Source organism: Microtus oregoni, unplaced genomic scaffold (genome assembly GCF_018167655.1).
Source record: "Microtus oregoni isolate MIOR12 unplaced genomic scaffold, Mior012 000025F_ref0000491, whole genome shotgun sequence".
Classification (NCBI taxonomy): Eukaryota; Metazoa; Chordata; class Mammalia; order Rodentia; family Cricetidae; genus Microtus; species Microtus oregoni.
Window position 1 is genome coordinate 20,738,112 of NW_024543084.1, and position 25,166 is coordinate 20,763,277.

Below are 25,166 nucleotides of genomic sequence, written 5' to 3' on the forward strand. Positions count from 1 at the left end.
CGTCTTTCACTGTATAACCTGTGTGCTAGTTTCATCTCAGTTGGCAGTTGAGCTAAGCAATTTTCTGAAGTTATTCACAACAACCCTTCAGGAGGGCGTGGTCCATCATACCAAATCGGAATAGAAGAAATGAACAGGGTCTCATCCTCTGTGAAAACAATAGAAGAATCTCCTTTCCAAAGCATCATGTCCTTAGATCCAAATTTCAAATTCAAGGCATTTTCAAAATATCTATGTTGGATTAGTTCAACAGCATTTATAAACAAATATCCTTTAGCATCTGTTGCTCCTTCCTCAGCATTCAAACAATTCAAAGAGATCATAATAGCATACAGTATCAAAATTCTCTGTCTATTTTGCATCTTTGTACAGCTTTGTTTTAACCTCTATTTCGTTTATTTTTACTTTTAAGTTTTTGCTTTTTAGACAGGTTCTCTGTATCTTTGACCTGGAATAACTCTGTAGACCAGGCTGTCTTTGAACTGTCAGAGATCCGCCTGTCTCTGCCTCCCAGGCATTCGGGATTAAAGGTGTATGCTACTATACCTTGAACTCACAGAGATCTGTTTGTCTCTGCCTTCCAAGTGTTGGGATTAAAGGTGTGTACTACCACACACAACAACTATCTTCCTTTTTTTGTTTTTTACTTTAAGAACTTCAACTTTTAGTCTGCATATATTTTTAACACTGTAAATCATTTAAAAATTTTCTTTGTCTTTGACGCTCTCTTTACTGTATCTCTCTCTGTTTTTCTGACCACATGAGTCTTTAATTTAACAAGCAATCTCAGTAGGACTAAAGCCGTGGGTTTGATGGCTGGATCCAGCCCATTCCTTAGCTTTCCAGCCTCATGGCTGAGGTACTGGCTGTAGCCATGTTTACTGCCACAACTCTATGGCATTTCAAGGTCCCTGCCAGCAAGCGAGCTTCAGCAGCCTGTGCTTGCAAACCGCACGAACCATCTGCGTAAAAGAGTCAGAGTTTGCCCTGGCAGGACAGCCCAGAAAGCAGACATTTTTAAACGACGCAGCTTTTTTCATGCTACGGCTGAAAACCGAAAAGCATGCATTCAGCTTTTCGTCAACACCATTTAAGTGTTTCGTGGCAGGACCTCTTAATGAGCTGCAGGGTTTTGCAGCTGAAGCTGAGTCAGGAAGCTTCTCTTAGATGAGAGTGCTTGCTTGCCTCTAGCAAGCAGAGTGCCACAAATGCTTTAAAGCCAGAGTTCATGCTGTCAGCACAGCCCCAAGAAGCTGCGCTTTAAAATGACACAGCATTTTTTCTGCTGCTGTTGCTGAATCAGGAACTCTCTCTACAGCATGCCACCAACAAACAGCAAAAATCTGTGTTAAACTCTCTCTGCCTTATTTTTAAGCCTTCTCAGGTTTTTTAAGTGGGTTTAGTCCATCACGTCAGGCTCCATTTGTAGTAATAAGGGCAGCGGGGCTGCGTCCCCAGCACCCCGGCTGCCTGGCTAGCTTATGCCCGAAATAACAACACACAAACTGTATTCATTTAATTACTGCTTGGCCCATTTCTATCTAGCCTCTTCTAGGCTAATTCTCACATATTAATTTATCCCATTTCTAATCATCTGTGTAGCACCCCTAGGTGCGCTTACCGGGAAGATTCTAGCCTATGTCCATCCTGGGTCGGAGCTTCATCGCGTGCGTCTGCCTGGAAGCTGGGAGCATGGCGTCTTTCTGAGGCATCTGCTCCCGAGAGGAGAGCTGTGGAGTCTGAGCTCACTTCCTCTTCCTCCCAGCGTTCTGTTCTGTTTACTCCTCCCACCTATCTTCTAACCAATGAGGGCCAAGCAGTTTCTTTTTATTTAACCAATGACCTTCCTCCATCAATCAAGTAACAATCAGAAAAGCAAAACAAAAACAAACAAAAAAAAACTTGACAAAATGTTATATAGTTGAAACTGACAGTGGGTAGAAGTCCCATTTAAACATTAACATCATAAAGGAAATATCTTCAAATGGGCAACATACAGATTTTAAAAAGTTGCAAGAGCTGACCTCACCCTAAATCTGACAAATACAAAATTCCCAATGACTAATTTGTTCATTACCTTTCTCCAGCCAGCACATGGGCACTGAGAGAGCATCACACCCTGGCGACCAATCAGTTCTTTACAGAGACCGATACTCTGCAGTGGAGCAGGTGATCAAGCCCTGATCCAAGTCTTTTCCATTGTCCTCAACTTATAAACATGTATAGCTGCCTGAGATAAAAACTGGAGACAATTAGAAGGCCACAGCTACAGCAGCAGGCTTCATGGTGACCACGCTTATGGTTCGCCATGAGCCAAAGATGATTCTATAAGGTTCAAAGTCATCACGAAGCACCAAGATGTCAGCTAACAACCTGGGGTAGGTTTGGAGTTGCCGATGAACAACAAACTTTAACAAAACAAACAGTAACAAGCACAGAAGAACCAGCAGAGTTGCTGATCTCAATGAGAGCTTCGAGCCAACAAACACCCACCACACACACCTTTTCCGACTCCTCGTTTTAGTGGTTCTCAGCTGTCAGTGTGCTATGTCTGTGGTGTCTGTGGAGTGGACACTCTGAAGCCCCACATGATTAGTGATGTGGCTAGATTGGAATGGAGCCTTGGAATCTGTATTCCAAATAAGCATTCCAGGAACTGAATGGCTGGTCCATGATGTTCTGAAAAACACTTATGTGCCTTCAATATGTGACAAAACACTGGATATTGTCTGTAACTTTACGCTAAAGAAAGCATTCAAATAATTATAACAGAAACTATGTATTACACAAATCTATCAGCAATCACATAATTACAATTTCTTTTAAAAGTGGCATCATAAAATTACATTAATGTTTTAAAATAAATTTTGTTTTAATCCAAGGCACGTATAAAATAATTGCTGCTGTGAGAAGTGAACTATTCCAGTTATACGGAACACTACAGAATGGAGGAACTCTGGCAGTGATAATTTCCCCTAGAGCAGGGTTTTGCTCAGAAGATTCAGATTTAATGATCCTCAGGAAAACAAAGACAGACATATTCTGTGAACAACCTTGCTTAGTGATTTTTCAGCAACTAACAAGTAAAATGATTCCTGCTCCTGCTACAAGGTTTAGCTGCAATCACATTAGGAATGATCAGTGCGCTTTCCTTAGAGCTGGGCTTGAGAAGTGTACACTGCCCTGATCTGGGGTTCCTTTAACGTTCATGCACACATGACTGAGGACTTTGTAATACTGGCTTTGGCAGCCTTGTATCTCAAGAAATTTCCCAATGTCTACAGTTTGACTTTTTCCTGAAAGTTTTTTTTTTAAATATAAGTAAATTCTGGAAGTTGACACTTGTGGAGCATGAGTTTCAGAACGTCAGCTGCAGAGGAGAAAGTGAGACGTGCTGCATGCTGCAGTTTCTGCAGGCACTGCGAGGGCATGGTCTTTCTAAGACCTAAGAGGAACGCTAGCAGAAAATGCAAGGCGAGACTGCACACACGGCACCACAACACAGAGTGCTCTTCATAGTCTCCACATAGAGTTTAGGCTGTTAGCCCAATCTGCAAAAAGCATTTGAGGGAAAACTTACAAAGGCTTAGGACAATTTAGTTGCATATCTTAAACAGTGTTGTTCTGGATCCCATAGCAAACGAGATCATTACTTTAATAAGAGGTAAATTGTCTTGAAGCCAGCGGAAGTCCAGCTCAGCTGTGAAAAGGGAAATCTGCACTTGAAAATGTCACAGGTGGTTCCTCAATACCTACAACTAACTATGCGCTGCTATCAGCTCTTGAAGCCCAATGTTTCCTGGTTAATTCACCAATGGACGCTTCACAGCATCCTTATTTCTAGCAGTTTAAGGAGAAGCAGTGAAGAATTTACTTTACAAATTTGCTTTCAAATAGCTCAGAGCTGCTTCTGCCATAGCTCCCTCAATTTACCGTTGAAAGTCACAAACCAGAGTAATATAAACCAGAATGTATTGGTAAGTCCTGCAAATTTAAAATAGCTGTAGAACATATAAATAGAGCTAACTACATGTTTGACAGACTGGGAGAAATAAATTCCACAAATTAAAGTATGAAAATTATTGCTGTAATATCAAATTCCCTGTTTACAATCCCTTTTTATGTGACCTTGTTTGCCTCAGTTGGAACACTTGACATTTTGATTTTTTTCTCAGACCTCTGGAAATCACCTCTCCTATCCAAGTATTATCATGGTCATGGGACTCATTTGTTGTACCTCGGATCCATTCCTCTAAGGGCTCTGATCTTGCCTTTAAAGACCTAATTATCCATTTGCATCGAGAATTAACATTTTCAAAGCAAATATTAAATTATTATTTGTCTAGCTTCTGAATTTTATATCATTCTACTTACTGCTGGTGTTAATCTTTGTAAGAAATCCATTAATGTTTCTTTGGGGACCTGTATGATTTTAGTAAATAATTAAATCTTCTTTTCTACTTCTTCAATTTTGTGCCAAGCATCCAAAGCTGTGCCATGGTATGAATCCAGGATGTGGCCATCATATACAGACTGCCTTTCTATATTAGCATAATCTCCTTCTCCAAGAAGTTTATCTTGGGAGATTTCCGTATCTGCAGCTCTACTCTGTTGTTCAGTGGTCTTATCCTCTTCTTTTAACCAGTTCCTTCATTGTAATTGTGGACCAGGCTGCAAGACTGTTGTAACCAATCTCTTCAGTCTTCCACTACAAGTTGACCAAGAGTTTAACATCTGCCTTTTGAAAGGTGAATACATGCCATGTGAGACTATTGCTTCCTTGATCTCCTTAAATCTAACATTGCCACAGGAGTCCATTCAACTCTTACAGAGTCTTGGGGATATCTGTAATTTGGCAATTCCTATAAGGTTGTTGGATATACTAAGGTTGTTTGAAAACCCTAAGATATTCCTCTCTAACCTTATAATGCTCTGCTGAAATTGTTTCTCCATTACATTCCTCTGTCTGGATTTGAATATCTCCATGATCTTCTTTCTCTTTTTCTTTCTTTCTTTTTTTTTTCTTTCTTTTTTTTTTTTTTTTTTTGGTTTTTTCGAGACAGAGTTTCTCTGTAGCTTTGGAGCCTGTCCTGGAACTAGGTCTTGTAGACCAGTCTGGCCTTGAACTCACAGAGATCCACCTGCCTCTGCCTCCCAAGTGCTGGGATTAAAGGCGTGTGTCCCCACAGCCCAGCCTCTATGATCTTCTTTATTAAGTTTTTCTATGGTCTCTATCTTGGCACTTACATCAACCAGCATTTTTAGAGATAAACAAGAATTATCAAGATGATACTTGCCATTATGTCAATCCCAGTTAAGTTGATTATCTCTTCATTTAATTGTTCTATTTTAATCACTCTAACATAATTGTGTTTTCTGGGTTTATTTATTTTTTTAAAATAATCTTTTCTCAGTTTACATACCCACCCCAGTTCTCACTCTCTCCTCCCCCTCCTCTCTCTTCCCCTTATCCAATTCCCCATCCACTCCTCAGAGATGGTAAGACTTCCCATGCTTGGGGAGTCAACAAAGCCTGGCACATCACTTTGAGGCAGGACCAAGGCCCTTTCCCTATATCTAGGCTGAGCAAGGTATCTCTCCAAAGATAATGGGCTCCAAAAAGCCAGTTCAAGCACTAGGGATAAATCATGGACCCACTGCCAGTGCCCCCACAGACTGCCAAAGCCATATAACTGCCACCCACAGCCAATTCAGGGGCCCTAGTTTGGTCTTATCTACAGGTTCCCCTGCTGTCAGTCCGGAGTCAGTGAGCTCCCACTAGCTCAGGTTAGTTGTTTCGGTGGATAGTCCCATTATTCTTGATCCCTTTGCTAAATTATCACTGCTACAAGAGAAAAAAAATGCATTTTCTATACCTGTGAATGTATCAAATGGTCATTTCCATGGAATATATCTAGTTACGTATATAAAAATTTCTAAAAATAATGACAATATAATGCTTACTGAAACCAAAAAGTTTAGGAAAAATTGGAGCAAAAATGAATGTTTGAAAGTACTATACTACACTGTACAAGGCTTCAGGAGACACAGGGTGCATCTCAAGATTTTGGCAGCATACGTCTAGTGTAAATCATTACCCTCTGGTATAACTGACCTTGATGCACACTTTAGACCACTCTAGCATGTCTTCAGGTAAATGCAGTTGCTCACCCTGATGAAAATATGGGTGAAACTGCGTTATTTCCACTTTCAGCAAAGTGTAAAATTCAAAACATGGAAAATACTATATTCTGCATCTGTATTTTCTTTATGGCTTTTATTCGTATGATTTCCAATAGGCTTAGTAAATTGTATGCCCTTCAGAATTTGCTGTACCTAAAAGAGATACACCATTTATGAATGAAAATGCCCAACTAAAAATTGAAAGATGATATGAGAAATGCCTGCTTCTATATAGGTGTTCTTAGTTCATCAAGCACAAATGTGAGAGGCTCCACAACTGATGTAATTTGAAGACTTCCTTTAGAACACATTTTTAAACTCTCTGTAACACAGATAAGCCTTTGAGGGACGCACAAAGAGGAAGGTTGCTCCTGACCCAACTAAAGCATTTCAGGAGGAAATAGTTTGTTTATTTACCAACATTGTAAGGGATTGGGCATAATGTTAAGTATGTCTGGCTAAAAAAATAAAAATCACTACTACTCATTCACAAATTTTGTTTCTAGACAATTCTTTTTTGTTGATGGTGTATTTCACCCCCAGAGTTCTAAGTAGTGAAGAATTGCAGTGATCCTACTCTTGAGAACATTTTGTACATGTTCCCATTGAACACTGTGTGGTCATTCAAGGCTGTCAAGGATATCAACAAGTAGCAGCTGTTGAAGGACATTTTACCTTCCACAAATCAGTGTGTTGTCCTTGCTTAATTTGCTATAGCAGGGTATCAAATTGCCGAAGAAGCATCTCATGGAGGGAGTGGACCTCAGCATACACAGCACTGTACCTATTCTAACTTACACACTCATGGCCACATCAAAACTCTGACCACTGAACCATTCCAATGCATTGTTGGTGTACAGTTTCTCAGTGTGTTATAAGGAGAATTAGAGACTAAAATGAAAAATTCAGCCGCCCCAGCATTCCAAAGGAAATGTGTTCTGGGTATTTTCAAGGCTTCATTGTCTGAATTAAAGTTTTAAATCCACAAATTATTACAGCTATATGAAACAGAGAAGTCACATGGAATGGGTCAGAGATGAGTTTTCTATAATTAGTGATAAAATACAACTTTGAGGGGATGACCCAGGCTTTCTATGTGCCTAAACTTTTCAAAATTAAGAGATTCAAATTTGGAAGAGAATTAGTGTCAATGGTGACACTAATATATGATAACCATATATGATAACAATAATGCTGTTGACATCACAATTAGATAATGATAATATATTCCTGTTGTAAAACTGTATAAATGTGAGTTCTGGAATCAAATTCACAAAGGCTAAACAGACTCTGCTAATTTGCATATCCTTTCTCATCTCTGATAGCAATTCAATACCTTTTTCATCATCTGTTGTCACTATCCCTATCCAGGTCCAGCTTAGGTAATTCATCAAAATGATCATAACAAGGGCAAGATATTTGACTTGGGGGAGAGCTGATGCAGATAAAGAAACCTGTGATGGTGTCTCAGGATAGAGTGAAATGGTCCATAGGTAAGCTGATGGATACAGAACACAGCAACAATATGAGGAAGATGCTAAGTATGGATCTGGTTCTAAGATCTAAACTTTGCTGAGCACCAGCCTGACAAGTATTAATGGAAAAGATTTTATCTGGTTTATAAAACAATATATCACATTCCATCAATTATTAGAAAATATAGAAAAATTGCAATCTGTAAGATCTGTCTGATTTTTTATCACTCCTATTTCAAAATGTAAATGTTGATGTCTTATAAAATCCATGAGTATTCGCTTTTGAGTCATGTGGGACACACATGCATATATTCCGCATTCTCCTCTCACTAACCCTGCACATCAGAGACTGAAGCAATGGGGACAGGGTTTCAATTTTCCCATCCCAATCAACTTCTTCACATGCGGGATTTGATAAATGGTTAATTCTGTCAGAAGCTAACCACAATGATCCTGAAAGTATTACTTGAAATCTCCTGTTTTCATACACACAATTAGCACGCTTGTGAATTCTTTGACAGAGTTATTAGACTTAACTATATCTCATGCATGTTATGAACTAAAAAAGACAAATTTAAGAGATAAGGTGAGCAAAGGACTAGGTTTCCTGTTCATTTCCTCAATGGTAAAAACCAATAAATGCCAAAGAAGTTGTTGCTTTGGAGGTAGTTGCTTAAAGAAAAGCAGAAGGACTGTAGAGATAGGAGTCCAAACAAAATAATTTTCAATACAAATGCAATGCACAATATGTATTAAATTATATATCCCCCAGAATATGGTGCTGAAGCCGTTTTCTTTAAGACTGAAGAAAATGAGATCTCTTGGGCATGAAAGCATTTTGATAAGCAACATAAAAGGATTCCTCCTAAATGCGATGGCCACAACACAGCTGTGGTACATATGAACTCATACAAGAGGAATTAACAGCCTCAGATGCTCGAGGAATAGGTGTCTATGGGATCTTTGGAGGTTATAATTATTGCACTTTCTTAATTCTCAGTCTGTATTGGACAAATATGCTCTTCCTAAGGTATCTGAAAGTTATTTTTATTTGCCTTACATGTTAATAGTTGATAGATTTTTATGTAAATCAGTAAATAATTGTAAGACAAAACTTTTCTTAGTAAGATCCAATGCAGTCTATTCATGCCTAATAGAGTCCACAACAGACAAAGGTATGTATATCACACCAGTCCACTTAATAGACAAGGTATGTAAATCACACAAGTCCACTTAATATTACTTATTATTGCCATGAGATGAACCAATGAGTTAAGTTGGGGTTTTACTTTTACAGTTTTCCAGGAATACTGGTGAGGGGTTACTCATAGGAATAGAAATGATTCAAGCACACTTGCACCACCAAAGCCCACTCCAGCACTGGCAACAGCTCACAAATGCAGAGATCCTAGGGCACAATGCACAGCCTGCAGGCAGCTCAACAGGTTGGGGACATGACCCTTTTCAAGAGATTCAGTTGACCTTATCCTGTTCCTGGGAACTGTGCTGGTCTCAGTCTTCTTTACAGCTTGACTTGTTAGAGAATGACTTTCAGCAGCTTGGTATGTTCATTCTTGGGAAGATCAGAGCTGGTAATTCTGGTCACTTTCAGGGACTCTTGTATCTATTTTGAGTTGTTTACCTTCCTGCTGAAGGAGAGTCCTGCTGGATGGAAGAATGCTTCAATCTCAGAGGAAACTGTTACATGACAACAGTGAGAAGCTAGGAGAGCTGTCTGAGGTGTCTTGTGTGATTGTGCATAAGTTACAAGTCTAAAGATTAAGTGCAAACAGCACAGACCCATCCTGATTCTGAGAGAACTTGTATAGCTGTAGGATGCAATGCCACTGGTTGGTGGGTTGAAATCAGTTCTGAGAGTGATGATGCCAGAGTGATCACTTGATGTGGGAGTCCCCTCTGTATGCTGTGATTACCATTAATGACTAAAGAAACTACTTTAGACCTATAGCAAGGCAGAACTTAGGTAGGCAGGGAAAGCTAGGCTGAATGCTGGGAGAAAGAAGGGTGGAGTCAGGAAGATGCCATGGAGCTGCCACCAGAGTCAGACATGCCAAAACTTTGCCTGTAAGCCACTGCCACATGGCGATACATAGGTTAATAGAATGGGTTAAATTAATATAATAGTTGGCACATAAAAAGCTAGAGCTAATAGGCCAGGCAGTGATTTAAATAATATGACTTCTGTGTGATTATTTTGGGTCTAAGCTATTCCTGTGTATCCCTGCGGCTGGGAAGAACAAGCACCTCCTCCCCTACAACAGATTGCTGTCCAATGTGGGCCAAGAACCCACAACCTTGAGATTAAGAGTCTCATGCTCTACCAACTGAGTTAGCTGGAAAACTACTCCCACATTCTCCCCCAAAATGGATTATGGATGTTTGTCTCTGTTTAGAATGTTGGTTACAAGATGTTATAAATAATGGTCTGTACAAAAAGCTAAACAAAGGAGATTCAATTCAGAGATCTTGTTAAAAAGTGTGAGTTGGGGGGAAGTGCTGTGGTGTGTACCCTATCTCTTGTGTTTTAAATAAACACTGATTGGCCAGAAGCCAGGCAGGAATTATAGGTGGGGTGGCCAGGCAGAAGAAGAGGTGGGACAACGAGAATGCTGGGAAGAGGGAAGCACAGTCTCTGTTGTGACCCAGAGGCAGAGGAAGCAAGATGTGACTGCCTTGCTGAATAAGGTACTGAGTCATGTGGCTAACACAGACAAGAATTATGGGCCTATATAAGTTATAAGAATTAATTAATAAGAAGCCTGAGCTACTAGGCCAATCATTTTATAATTAATGTAGACCTCTGTGTGATTTCTTTGGGACTTAACGACTGTGGGAACCGGGCAGAACAGAAACCTTTGTCAACAATCACTGTCCATTTAAATTTAAGATATTTTCTCTAGATTTCTTAATCCTTTAAAATAGTTCAATTAAATATTAAGTATGTCTATTTGTCCCCATCCTCAGTGAAGTATCATTTAAAAAATAAATTAATGCTGTTAAAATTTTTTAAAAATGTACACACATGCTTTGAACAACCGTTATTTACAATATCTTCAAATTGGACAGGCTGCCAAAAGTCCTTCAGTGTGAAAATAGTTCAAATGAAATATGTAAAACTATGTTTCACTAGCATGATGTATGCTTGATAGGCTCTGAGTAAACCTCCAAATAATATGCAGTAATATGTATCATTAAATGAGCCTCCAATATGATTTTTGGAAAAGAAAATTCAGAAGCCCAAAGACAGTTTTTAGCCCTTAGTATACTGTGTTCTTGAAAAGAACCCACCACAGATTGGGTAATGGATAATGGCTTGACAGCCAGAAAAAGGATGGTCAACATGAGAGCTCAGTTGTTGTGACTGTAAAACAAGGGCCAGGCATGAGAAGTGCCCTTTCCAGTTGTTGACCGGGGAGTCTGAGTGACTCCTCAAGCAATGAAATTTATTGGTCTAGCTGGAGCTCTCAGGGCTTGATGATGAGCTGAAGCCCTGTTGCTGAAGAAACCACACACACACGGACACAGTACACACACACACACACACACACACACACACGTAGCACTCAGTGGCTACACACAACTGACTAACTAGTCTTATGGAACTCAAGAGTAGGGAAAAGGGAAATCATACCTGGTACTAGAATCCTAGTCAGCTTATTGACGCAATTTAGGTTATGGACCTTAGAAAAGTATCTCTTACCACTACATTGCTAGATCATCATAATTCTTTACTAAGTTCTAAATCTTTTCTTTATACCCACATGTAAGTGTGGTTTTCACCTACATTCCAAGTAACCACTCATTACAGTAAATGCAGGCCATTACAAATGTAAACAAGAAGCCACAACTTCTTGCACTAGAGATAACATCAAAGCAGGGGTGCCCAGCCCCACTGAATAGATCTATATGCAGCCCCTGCATCTTCAACTCATGGAACATAAGAAAAGAGGGGTTGGAAACAATGTAAAAGCCAAAATACCAGGAAGTCTGCTGTAAAGCAGTCTCTCCTAGAAATAGCTTCATAAACAAGACCAGAAAAATGGCTCTATCAATAGACCTGTTACCAATAAAGGGAAAATATTTCACAGGGCCCCATGTCTAGAAAAAGAACTACAGAAAACTAATGACTGCTGGCAAAAGGACAAATAGCATCTCCCAGGAACTAATCCCTTATTGGCTTCCCAATGCAGAGAGGCCAGACTTGAAAGGATAAACACACAGACACCAAAACCAGGGTCAGTAAGAAATGTGTGTGTATGTGTGTGTGTGTGTAAGTAAGCAATAATAAAAGAAAAAAGGGATTGAAGGGATGGGAGGATTTTAAGGGAAGGCAGTTGGGAAGGAATCTATGTAGGAAAGGAGAGAAAGAGATATAATTCTGTTTCAATTAAAGCATAATAAAATTTCATAAATGAGGAAGAGAACAGAGAATCATTGCTGTAGTGGGGATGTCCTAGTCTGAACTGTCCAAGTGTAGATTTCTTGGTTCTATGATTAGAGTCATTTCATTCCATGGGTTTATATGTTGAAGCTTAGTCCCTAGTGTGGCAAGGATGAGAAATGGTGACATTTTTTAAGAGACAGACACCCCAAGCAGGCCACCCTCTGATTTTAAGTGCTGACCTCAAAAGGGATTAAAGCTGTTTTAGTGGGGCCATTCTCATGGATACATGAACGTAATTGACTGAGAACAAGTTAAGCCTGTCTTCCTTGTCTAGCTCTTGTTTTACCCCTTGCTGTCTTATCCATGTGCCCAACATGTTTGATGTGATGTTTGATGTTTGGTGTGATGTAAAATAATTAAGGTTAAAGTGATCAGAGATCAAATTGATAGACTACTTTTATCCTTCCAAACTTCGAAATGGTGAGCAACAGAAAATAATCTAGCATATGTAGGTATCATAGCACACTGGGGTTTGGGGATGCAGTAATATTTTCTGTTGAACAAGTTTGTGTAGTCATAGCATCTCCGTTCATCCCTAAAATATTTTTGAAAGTAAAAGTTTGTCTTGATAAAAGCAGATGAGGGCTAGGTACATGTCATTTTGTCAGTTACGTCGTGAGCCTCAGAACTCTGACATCACAGTGCTCAGTCACCTTGACTACTGCAGACTCCTCAGACTTCAGTAGTTGGTCTGCCAACTGCTGTAGTTATCTGTGGTGTTTAGTGCCAAGGAGAAAAAAAAAAAAAGAGAATTTCAAGTCCATTGAAAGACTTTCCCTTCCAGGCTCTGCTGAAAAGGTATGCTAATACCCACTTTGATCCTTAGGATGGACTGGTGTTCTCAGGAGATGTCCTATCTTGTTCCTCCAGATTATGTGAACTAATTCTTATACTTTGGCTCCAGCTTTACGGAAGTCTACTTAGAATAATAATGTTAAGTGCTGTCCCCTAAAGAAAGGAGACATTACATGCCAGGGGACGAATGCTCTGAACTACATGAGAAGGAAATGTCTGTAAGTCTCTTAAAGTGACCGTTGGAGTTGTGGAGAGGTTTCATGTTCTGCTCACTCCAGTTGTTTTAACTGTTTTGACCACAGAGCATTGAAGGAGAGTGGGCACATTTCATCCACAGTTCTACAAAATCTCTGGCTGTTAGGAATCTTTTGATGTTTCCAAATTTATTTGTTGTTCTTCAGTACCTAATTTTATCAAAGACATGAGCAATTTTTATGGCAGGAATGACATTACAAGAAATCTACACTGGAATTTTTATGTCACTAAATTGGAGCTACTTCTTTTCACATCATCTCAAAGTTTTCATTTTGAGGGAAAACTATTGTTTTCTTACCCCTCCTTTTCCCTTTTCCTTCAGTCCTTGCTCAGTAAATGTATTATATTTATGTGAGTCTTTTTTGAAGAATGGAGCATAGGAAATTAGTTAAATATGTATGTATATCTTCCATATATATATATATATATATATATATATATATATATATATATATGCTGGTGTGTATACAAACTAAAACATGCTGTATAGATAGCTACACTGCATAGATTAATGGTATCTTTAATGTAATAATTCATCCTCTTCAAAGTTGTGTATGAATGTACGTTTTCATTCCCTGATTTTGATGATGTCTGCAAATTTGTAACTCATACCTAATTGAAGAATTTTTCTAGTTCAGCCTCTTTCTTGGCACTGTAGGATTTGTATTACTCTGACAGTTTACACAGACATTAGTGCTTCAGCACTTGGAAACAGTAGACTGACCGTACACTCCACACTCTAAAAGTTGCTCATTTTCCTGCTGCCACCAAGAGTGGCAAGGTAGGTTTTTTGTTTTATTTTCATCTTATGGGAAGGGATCTAAGTACTATTTGAATTGTTTTTATTTTTTATTTATTTATTTTTTTTATTGCGAAAAGAAGAAAAAAAACATAAACAAAAAAACAAGTTTCCACCTCCTCCCAGCCCCCCACCTCCCCTCCCCTCCTCCCACCCTTCTCCCCCTCCTCCCACCCCTCTCCCCCTCCTCCCACCCCTCTCCCCCTCCCCCCACTCCTCTCCCCCCCCTCCCTCTCCAGTCTACAGAGCAGTCCGGGTTCCCTGCCCTGTGGCAAGTCCCAGGTCCTCCCCCCTCCGTCCATATCTAGGAAGGTGAACATCCAAACTGGCCAGGCTCCCACAAAGCCAGCACATTAAGTAGGATCAAAACCCCCTGCCATTGTCCTTGGTGTCTCATCAGCCCTCACTGTTCGCCATGTTCAGAGAGTCCGGTTTTATCCCATGCTTTTTCGGTCACAGTCCAGCTGGCCTTGGTGAGCTCCCCGTAGATCAGCTCCACTGTCTCAGTGGGTGGATGCACGCCTCGTGGTCCCGAATTCTTTGCTCATGTTCTCCCTCCTTCCGCTCCTCCTTGGGACCTTGGGAGCTCAGTCCAGTGCTCCTGTGTGGGTCTCTGTCTCCATCTCTATCCATCACCAGATGAAGATTCTATGATGATATGCAAGATATTCGTCAGTATTGCTTTAGGATAGGGTCATTTCAGGTTCCCAATCCTCAGCTGCCCAAGGAACTAACTGGGAACCTCATCTTGGGCACTAGGGAGCCCCTCTAGGGTCAAGTCTCTTGCCCACCCTAAACTGGCTCCCTTAACTAAGAATTGTGGTTCTGTTCTCCCCTATCCACCTTTCCTTTATCCCAATTCTCCTGTTTCCCAGGTCCCCCCTCCTTCCCTTCTACCTTTTCTCTCCCCATCTCCCTTTACCCCCATCCCAGCCCATCCCCAAGATCCCATTTTCTCCCCGGAAATTTGGTCTACTTCCCTTAGCCAAGAGGACAACTATATGTTTTTCCTTGGGTTCACCTTCTTACTTAGCTTCTTTAGGTTCACCTATTTTAGACTCCGTGGTCCTTATTTATGGCTAGAAACCAATTATGAGTGAGTACATCCGTTATTCATCTTTTTGGGTCTGGGACACCTCACTCAGGATAGTGTTTTCTATTTCCATCCATTTGCATGCAAAATTCGAGAAGTCATTGTTTTTTACCGCAGCATAGTACTCTAGCGTGTATATATTCCATACTTTCTTCATCCATTCTGCCATTGAAGGGCATTTAGGTTGTTTCCAGGTTCTGGCTATTACAAATAATACTGCTATGAACATAGTTGAACAAATGCTTTTGTCATTTGATAAAGCATCTCTTGGGTATATTCCCAAGAGTGGTATTGCTGGGTCCAGGGGTAAGTTGATCCCGAATTTCCTGAGAAACCGAAACACTGACTTCCACAGTGGTTGCACAAGATTGCATTCCCACCAGCAATGGATGAGGGTACCCGTTCCTCCACAGCCTCTCCAGCAAAGGTTATCCTTGGTGTTTTTGACTTTAGCCATTCTGACAGGTGTAAGATGATATCTCAAAGTTGTTTTGATTTGCATTTCCCTGATTGCTAAGGAAGTTGAACACAACCTTAAGTGTCTTTTGGCCATTTGAACTTCTTCTGTTGAGAATTCTCTGTTCAGTTCAGTGCCCCATTTTTTAATTGGGTTAATTAGCATTTTAAAGTCTAGTTTCTTGAGTTCTCTATATATTTTGGAGATCAGACCTTTGTCTGTTGTGGGGTTGGTGAAAATCTTCTCCCAGTCAGTAGGTTGCCTTTGTGTCTTAGTGACCGTGTCCTTTGCTTTACAGAAGCTTCTCAGTTTAAGTAGGTCCCATTTATTCAATGTTGCCCTTAATGTCTGTTCTTCTGGGGTTATACATAGGAAGCGATCTCCTGTGCCCATGTGTTGTAGGGTATTTCCCACTTTCTCTTCTATCAGGTTCAGTGTGTTCGGGCTGATATTGAGGTCTTTAATCCATTTGGACTTGAGTTTTGTGCACGGTGAGAGATATGGGTCTATTTTCATTCTTCTACAGGTTGACATCCAGTTGTGCCAGCACCATTTGTTGAAGATGCTTTCTTTCTTCCATTGTATACTTTTAGCTCCTTTATCGAAAATGAGGTGTTCATAGGTTTGTGGGATAAAATCCGGGTCTTCTATACGATTCCATTGGTCGACTTCTCTGTTTTTATGCCAGTACCACACTGTTTTCATTACTGTAGTTCTGTAATAGAGTTTGAAGTCAGGGATGGTAATGCCTCCAGAAGATCCTTTATTGTACAGGATTGTTTTGGCTATCCTGGGTTTTTTGTTTTTCCATATAAAGTTGATTATTGTCTTCTCCAGATCTGTGAAGAATTTTGATGGGATCTTGATGGGGATTGCATTGAATCTATAAATTGCCTTAGGTAGAATTGCCATTTTTACTATGTTGATCCTCCCAATCCAAGAGCAAGGGAGGTCCATCCATTTTTTGGTATCCTCTTCAATTTCTTTCTTCAATGCCTTAAAGTTCTTGTCAAATAAATCTTTCACTTCCTTGGTTAGATTTACCCCAAGATATTTTATGCTGTTTGTGGCTATCGTGAATGGTGAAGCTTCTCTGATTTCCCTCTCTGCTTCCATATCCTTTGTGTATAAGAGGGCGACTGATTTTTTGGAGTTGTTTTTGTATCATGCCACATTACTAAAGCTGTTTATCAGCTGTATAAGTTCTTTGGTGGAGTTTTGGGGGTCGCTTATGTACACTATCATATCATCTGCAAATAACGAAAGTTTAACTTCTTCCTTTCCCATTCGAATCCCCTTGATCCCATTATGTTGTCTTATTGCTATTGCTAGAACTTCAAGCACTATATTGAAGAGGTATGGCGAGAGCGGACAGCCTTGCCGTGTTCCTGAGTTAAGTGGGATGGCTTTGAGTTTCTCTCCGTTTAATTTGATGTTAGCTGTCGGCTTGCTGTATATAGCTTTTATTATATTTAGGTATGACCCTTGTATCCCTAATCTCTCCAAGACTTTTAACATAAATGGATGTTGAATTTTGTCAAATGCTTTTTCAGCATCTAATGAAATGATCATATGGTTTTTTTCTTTCAGTTTATTTATATGCTGGATTACATTGATAGATTTTCATATGTTGAACCTGCCCTGCATCTCAGGAATGAAGCCTACTTGATCATAATGTATTATTTTTCGGATGTGTTCTTGGATTCGGTTTGCCAGTATTTTGTCGAGGATTTTTGCGTCGATGTTCATGAGTAAGATTGGCCTGTAGTTCTCTTTCCTGGTTGAGTCTTTGAGTGGTTTTGGTATCAGAGTAATTGTGGCTTCATAAAAGGAATTTGGTAATGACCCTTCTGTTTCTATATTGTGGAATACATTAAGGAGTATAGGTATTAGGTCTTCTTGGAAGTTCTGGTAGAATTCTGCATTGAAACCATCTGGTCCTGGGCTTTTTTTGGTAGGGAGGTTTTTGATAATAGCTTCTAATTCTTCGCGACTTACAGGTTTGTTTAGATTGTTCACCTGGTCCTGGTTTAGTTTTGGTAGATGGTATTTATCTAAAAAAGTGTCCATTTCTTTTACATTTTCCAGTTTTGTGGCATACAGGCTTTTGTAGTAAGATCTAATGACTCTCTGAATTTCCTCTGTGTCTGTGGTTATGTCCCCCTTTTCATTTCTGATCTTATTAATTTGCAAATTCTCTCTCTGTCGTTTGATTAGTTTGGATAGGGGTTTATCAATCTTGTTGATTTTCTCCAGGAACCAGCTTTTTGTTTCATTGATTCTTTGGATTGTTTTCTGTGTTTCTATTTTGTTGATTTCAGCCCTCAATTTGATTATTTCCAGTCTTCTACTCCTCCTAGGTGAGTCTGCTTCTTTTTTTTCTAGAGCTTTCAAGTGGGCTGTTAAGTCTCCAGTATGTGCTTTCTCTGTTTTCTTTAGGTGGGCACTTAGTGCTATGAACTTTCCTCTCAGGACTGCTTTCATAGTGTCCCATAAGTTCGAGTATGTTGTTTCTTTATTTTCAATGAATTCAAGGAAGACTTTAATTTCTTTCTTTATTTCTTCCTTAATCCAGGTATGGTTCAGTAGTTGACTGTTCAGTTTCCATGAGTTTGTAGGCTTTCTGGGGGTAGCATTGTTGTTGAATTCTAACTTTAATCCATGGTGATCTGATAAGACACAGGTGGTTACTAATATTTTTTTGTAACTGTGTAAGTTAGCTTTGTTACCAAGTATATGGTCAATTTTCAAGAAGGTTCCATGAGCTGCAGAGAAGAAGGTATATTCTTTCCTCTTTGGGTGGAATAATCTTTAGATGTCTGTTAAGTCCATTTGCTTCATTACCTCCATTAATTCTCTAATTTCTCTGTTAGATTTCTGTCTGATTGACCTGTCCATTGGTGAGAGAGGAGTGTTGAAGTCTCCTACTATTAGTGTGTGCGGTTTGATTGCTGCCTTGAGTTTTAGTAATGTTTCTTTTACGTACGTGGGTGCTTTTATATTAGGGGCATAGATATTCAGGATTGAGACTTCTTCCTGATGAATAGTTCCTGTTATGAGTATAAAATGTCCCTCTCCATCTCTTCTGATTGATTTAAGTTTGAAGTCAACTTTGTTAGAAATTAGTATGGCCACACCTGCTTGTTTCTTAGGTCCATTTGCTTGATAAGCCTTTTCCCAGCCCTTTACTCTGAGTAGGTGCCTGTCTTTGTGGTTGAGGTGTGTTTCTTGTAGACAGCAGAATGCTGGATCCTGTTTTCTTATCCAATCTCTTAGCCTGTGCCTTTTTATAGGTGAGTTGAGCCCATTGATATTAAGTGATATTAATGACCAGTGGTTGTTAACTCCGGTCACTTTTTTAGTAGTAGGGTTTGTGTGTTTTCCTTCTTTGATTTGCGCTGGTGAAGAGTCTCTAGATGTCTGAGTTATTGTGGTCATTGTTGGACTCCTTGGTTAGTGATTTTCCTTCTATTATTTTCTGTAAGGCTGGATTTGTGGCTACGTATTGTTTAAATTTGTTTTTATCCTGGAAAATTTTGTTTTCTCCATTTATAGTGAATGAAAGTTTGGCTGGATATAGTAGTCTGGGCTTGCATCCGTGGTCTCTTAGTTTTTGGAGAACATCTATCCAGGACCTTCTGGCTTTCATGGTTTCCATAGAGAAGTCAGGTGTAAGTCTGATAGGTTTACCTTTATAAGTAACTTGGCCTTTTTCCTTTGCGGCTCTTAATATTCTTTCTTTATTCTGTATATTTTGGGTTTTGATTATTATATGGTGAGGGGATGTTTTCTTTTGATCCAGCCTATTTGGTGTTCTGTATGCTTCTTGAACCTTCATAGGTACATCTGTCTTCAGTTTTGGAAATTTTCTTCTATAATTTTATTAAGTATATTTTCTGTCCCGTTGAGCTGCACTTCTTCTCCTTCTTCTACTCCAATTATTCTTAGGTTTGGTCTTTTTATTGTGTCCCATATTTCCTGAATGTTTTGTGATGAGAATTTGTTGGACTTGCTGTTTTCTTTGATCAGAGTGTTTATTTTCTCTATGTTATCCTCAGAATCTGAGATTCTTTCTTCTATCTCTTGTATTCTGCTGGTTATACTTGATTCTGTAGTCTCTATTCGTTTACCTAGATTTTCCATGTCCAGCCGGCCCTCTGTTTGTGTTTTCTTCTTTGCCTCCATTTCAGTTTTCAAGTCATGAACTGTTTCCTTTATCTGCTTGATTGTTTTTCCTTGGTTTCCTAGGGTATCATTCACTGATTTACTCAATTCCTCGAACTTTCTATTATACTTCTCATCCATTTCCATAAGGGCGTTTTTTATATGCTGTTTAAGGATATGAAGTCAGTTTTTTCTACTTCTTCTTGATTAAGGTGTTCATGTCCTCCTGTTGTGGGGTCACTGGCTTCTGGTGGTTTCGTGTTGTTTTTCAGATTGTTGGGAGAATTCCTGCATTGGCGTCTGCCCATCTCTTCCTCGCAATACTCCCCTTTGGATCTTCTTTTACAGGATCAGGTCTTCTTGCCCACTGATGTACCTTCCCAGTGATGTCACTCCCCAGAGATGTTTCTCCACAATGATGTTTCACTCGGTGCCCAGATCGAAACTCCACGCTGCTTGGTTAGCTCTCGAACAAAGGGCCCACCCCGCTCGCTGCGGGCAGGCTATGGGAACAAAGGAGCTACCGGCCACCCCTTTGTCCTCCTGGTTCGGTCCCAGCGCCCTAGCAGGCTGGGCAGGAAGGCGCTATGCCCCAAAGGAGGGAGAGAGGGAGGGAGACAGGGGGTGTGTGGATCTGGATGTAAGCTGAATGGGATAGAAATAGAGAGGCGGTTTGGGCAGTATAGCCCTTGTAGGATGGCCTGGAAGTGCGGGCGGGCTGAGGTATGTTCCCAGCTGCCGCAGCACTCACTCACCACAATGATGTTTCACTCGGTGCCCAGATCGAAACTCCGCGCTGCCTGGTTAGCTCGCGAACAAAGGGCCCACCCCGCTCACTGTGGGCAGGCTATGGGCTGTTTTTATTTTTTTAAACAGAACTACTTTTCTCCAATAAAAAATGTTAATGTTTTTAATAGTATAATTGCTATTGTTCACTGGAAATTAACAATGTGACCATGTTATTTTAGCGCTCTCTGTTTTGTAGTCTCCTCAATATTTTATATCATTATAGTGTTTTTTTCTGAATTGTCTGCTTTAACCTTTTAGAGAAAATAGATTTTTCAAATATAATATGTCCTGATTATGGTTTTCCCTTCCTCTTTTCCTCACAGCTTCTTCTCCCCTCCCCTCCCATTCTGATCTACTACTTCTCTGTTGCTCAATAGAATATAAGCTAACTTCTAAAGGATGATAATAAAAGGAAAAAACTTAAAAGAAAAGATAGTTAATTGGAACTTAAAAAAAACCAAAAAACAAACCAGCAAACAGTAGAAAAATAGTTAAGAAAAGGCCCAAGACACAGAGACCCACTTGTTTGCACACTCAGAAATCATCTAAAACACTAAAGTGGAAGTCATAGTTTATATGCAAAGGACCTGGTAGAACCAGTACAGGCCATGCATGCTGAATCAGTCGCTGTGAGCTCAGATGTGCATTGGTCATGTTGATTTAGAAGGTCTCGTTTTCTTGGTGTCCTCCATCCCTCTGGCTCTTACCACCTCTCTCCCTCTTCTGCAGGATTTCCTGTTCCCTGAAAGGACAGTTTTGATGGAGACCTCACTCTTAGGGCTGAGTGTTCCAAGGTGTCTCAGTCTCATTCTAATGTCTGGGTGTGGGTCTCTGTGATTGTTCTAATTTTCTGTATTGGGGGGAAGCTTCTTTGGTGGCGCTGGACAAGATATTTATTTAATAGCAAGCAGATTTCATTAGCAGTCATTTTATTACTACATTATTTTAATAGAACAGCAATATTAGATTCTCCCCCTTGGTCCTTGGGCTATCTAGTGTCAGGTCCTTGTTCACCCAGACTGTGGTGGTTATGGAATACATATTATGGAAATGGCCTTAAGTCAGATCAAATATTGTTTGTTTATTCCCACAAGCTTTGTGCTTTGTACCATTGCAGGTAAGACACCACTGTAGATCTAAAGGTTGGTAGCTGACTTGGTGTTTACATTTATCTTTTGGTAGTATGCAACAGAGATGCTTGATCAAAGGGATGAAGGCTCTGTGTAGGCATCAGCTCAACTTCTGTATCTTCAATGAGTTGTGTAGGTGTTTTCCTCAGCTATGGGACCTTGTGATCGGTTTTTAGAGAGAAACTTAGAGCCTTGGTAAAAGCCTGGGTTTCTTGGAGATTCCAAAGGGAACATGGCAATCCTTTGGACAACAACTCATTTAGATGCAACTGATTGTGGTACAGGAAGCATCATTTGGTGACAAGATATGGACAGTTGAATCTTCTTTACTTCTATTATCTGGCAGTTGCATTTAGATAGTCTTCATCTGTATATATATGTTAAAGTCCAATTGTACATCTAAAGAGAGGATTATATAACTTTTCCCCAGTTTGTTTATATGGTAGATCACATTCATCAATATCCATGTGTTAACCATCCGTGCATTTCTGGAATGAAGCCTTCTTGGTCATGGGGATAATCTTTTGGTTATGTTCTTGGATGCAGTTAGCAAATCTTTTATTGAGTATTGTTGCAAGTATGTTCCAAAGCAAAATTGTTCTGCAATTATCTTTCTTTCTTGCGTCTTTATGTTGTTTGGTTATCAGGGTGTGACTTCATAAAACAAATTTAGCAGTGTTCCTTCTGTTTCTATTTTGTGGAATAATTTGAAGAGTTTTAGTCTTAACTCTTCTTAGATGTTCTGGTAGAATTCTGTGATATAACAATCTGGCCATGAACGTCTTCTTTGGGAGACTTTGAAAGATTGTTTCTAATATACTACAAGTTACAAGTTTGTTTAAATTATGTATCTGACCTTGATTTAACTTTGGTAAGTTGTGTGTATTGTGAAAATTAGACATTTCTTTTATATTTTACAATTTGTTGGAGTAAGATTTTAACAGTGTTTCTTTATGATATTTTGAATTTTCTTTTTCTTTTTTCTTTTAAACATTGCTTGGCCCATTATATCTAGCCTCTTCTCGGTTAACTCTTGCACCTGGACTAGCCCATTTCTAATAATGTGTGTAGCACCCCAAGGTGCGCTTACTGGGAAAGATTCAGCATGTCTGACCTGGTGGCTTGCTTCATTGCGTCTGCCCGAGAGCAGGGAGCATGGCCTCTGAGCTCACTTCCTCTTCTTCCCAGCATTCTGTTCTGTTTACTCCTCCCACCTATGTTTTAACCTATGAGGCCAAGCAGTTTCTTTATTACTTAACCAATGACCTTCCTCCATCATTTCCCCTTTTTCGGTTTAAACAAAAAGGAAAGGCTTTAACTTTAACATAGCAAAATTACATATAACAAAACACTTATCAAGTAAAAATTACAATATTTACATCTATTTTATCTTTTTTCTTAACTAAGGAAAATTATAACTATCTATATATTCTTTAACTCCATCAAAGACTCCAGAAGGATATAATATTACCTAAGTAAATGGGAAGTAAGCAACTTACAAAACTCTAGAAATCACAGAGACATCTTGCTGCCTGGACAGTCACCCAAAGTTCCTCTGTATCGTTGGGGCATCCATCTTCGGCCTACAGGCCCATAGTTGACAACAGACATTTCCATGAAGCAGGAAATTTCAAAGTCAGTTCAGTCACTATCTTCTGTGTCCTGTAGAATGTCTCGCAGACTCCTTTATGAATCAGGAACATCAAAAGATCATCTCACCTTTAGGCTAAGTCCTCTCTCTGTGGGTTCTCTGTGTCCAGTTTATGCAATAGTCCAGGCAAGAGCAGTTTCTTGCCCAAATGGCTATCAAACTCCATAAGGAGCCTCTTTGATGCCCATCTTCCTCTTGAAGTAGATTGGTGCTGCCAGGAGTAGACATGTCTCATTGTCAGAAAAACCTTAAGTTATTAAAACATTAAAAATGCCATATTCTATAATCTTTAAAAAATATGAAGAATGCCTATCTAAAATATATTTATGTACATCTAGAAAATCTTAACTAACATGACTACAAACTTGACTATTATGATTATCTATTAACAACCTATATACATTACATTTTTAGTGAACTACACAATCACAATACCTTAATCAAGATCAGAAATACATATAACAAAATTGACCTTAAATCTCTATCAATAAAGCAAAATCTATACTAATGCAAATTATTCATATCTATATCATATCCCCCTTTAAATGTAAAAAAACATTTATCTTGACTATTATGATTATGTATTAACAACCTATATACATTACATTTTTAAATGAACTACACAATCACAATACCTTAATCAATATCAGAAATGCATATACATATAATAAAAGTGACCTTAAATTAATATCAGTAAACGAAGAGTCATATCAGTGCAAATTATTCCCATCTATATCATCTTCCCCTTTAAATGTAAAAGAACATTTATAAACAATATATAAGAACATGGGCGCAGTTATTTCTCTCCAAACTGCTTCCTGCTGAATGGGGACGTTGTAATTTTGGATTTTCATGGTATAACCTGTGTGCTAGGTTCATCTCAGTCGGCAGTTGAGTGAAGTAACTTTTTTGAGGGAGTTCACAGCAACCTTTCGGGAGGGCATGGTCCATCATACCATATTGGGATAGAAGCAATTCACAGGGTTTCATCCTCTGTGAAAACAAAAGAAGAAACTCCTTTCCAAAGCATCATGTCTTTAGATCCAAATTTTAAAGTCAAGGTATTTTCAAAATGTCTATGTTGGATTAGTTCAGCAGCATTTATAAACAAATATCTTTTAGCAGCTGTTGCTCTTTCCTCAGCATTCAAACAATTCAAAGAGAGCATAATAGCATACAGTATTAAAATTCTCTGTTTATTTTCCATTTTTGTACAGCTTTATTTTAACTCTATTTTGTTTATTTTTACTTTTTGAGACAGGTTTTCCGTATATCTTTGTCCTGGAATAACTCTGTAGACCAGGCTGTCCTTGAACTCTCAGAGATCTGCCTGTCTCTGCCTTCCAGGCATTGGGATTAAAGGCGTGTGAGGTCAATCTCCCTCTGCTTTCCAAGTGTTGGGATTAAAGGTGTGTACTACCACACCCAACCTCTCTTCCTTTTTATTTGTTTTTTACTTTAAGAACTTCAGCTTTTAGCCTGCACATATTTTTAACACACTGTAAATCATTTAGAAGTTTTCTTTGTCTTTGAATCTCTCTTTACTGTATATCTCTCTTTTTCTGACCACATGAGTCTTTAATTTAGCAAGCAATATCAGTAGGACTAAAGGCGTGGCTTTGACGGCTGGATCCAGCCCATTCCTTAGCTTTCCAGCCTCATGGCAGAGGTACCAGTTGACCGCCACAACTCTATGGCATTTTAAGGTCCCTGCCAGCAAGCAAACTGCAGAATTCTGCTCACAGACCACATTCAGTCAGACTACCTGCTTGAGTATGAGTCAGAGTTTGCCCTGGCAGGATGGCCCAGAAAACCGGCATTTTTATTTTTGTTTTTATTTTTTTTATGATTTTCTTTTTTTTTATTGAGAAAAGGAAAAAAAAGTTTCCCCCTCCTCCCAGCCTCCCATT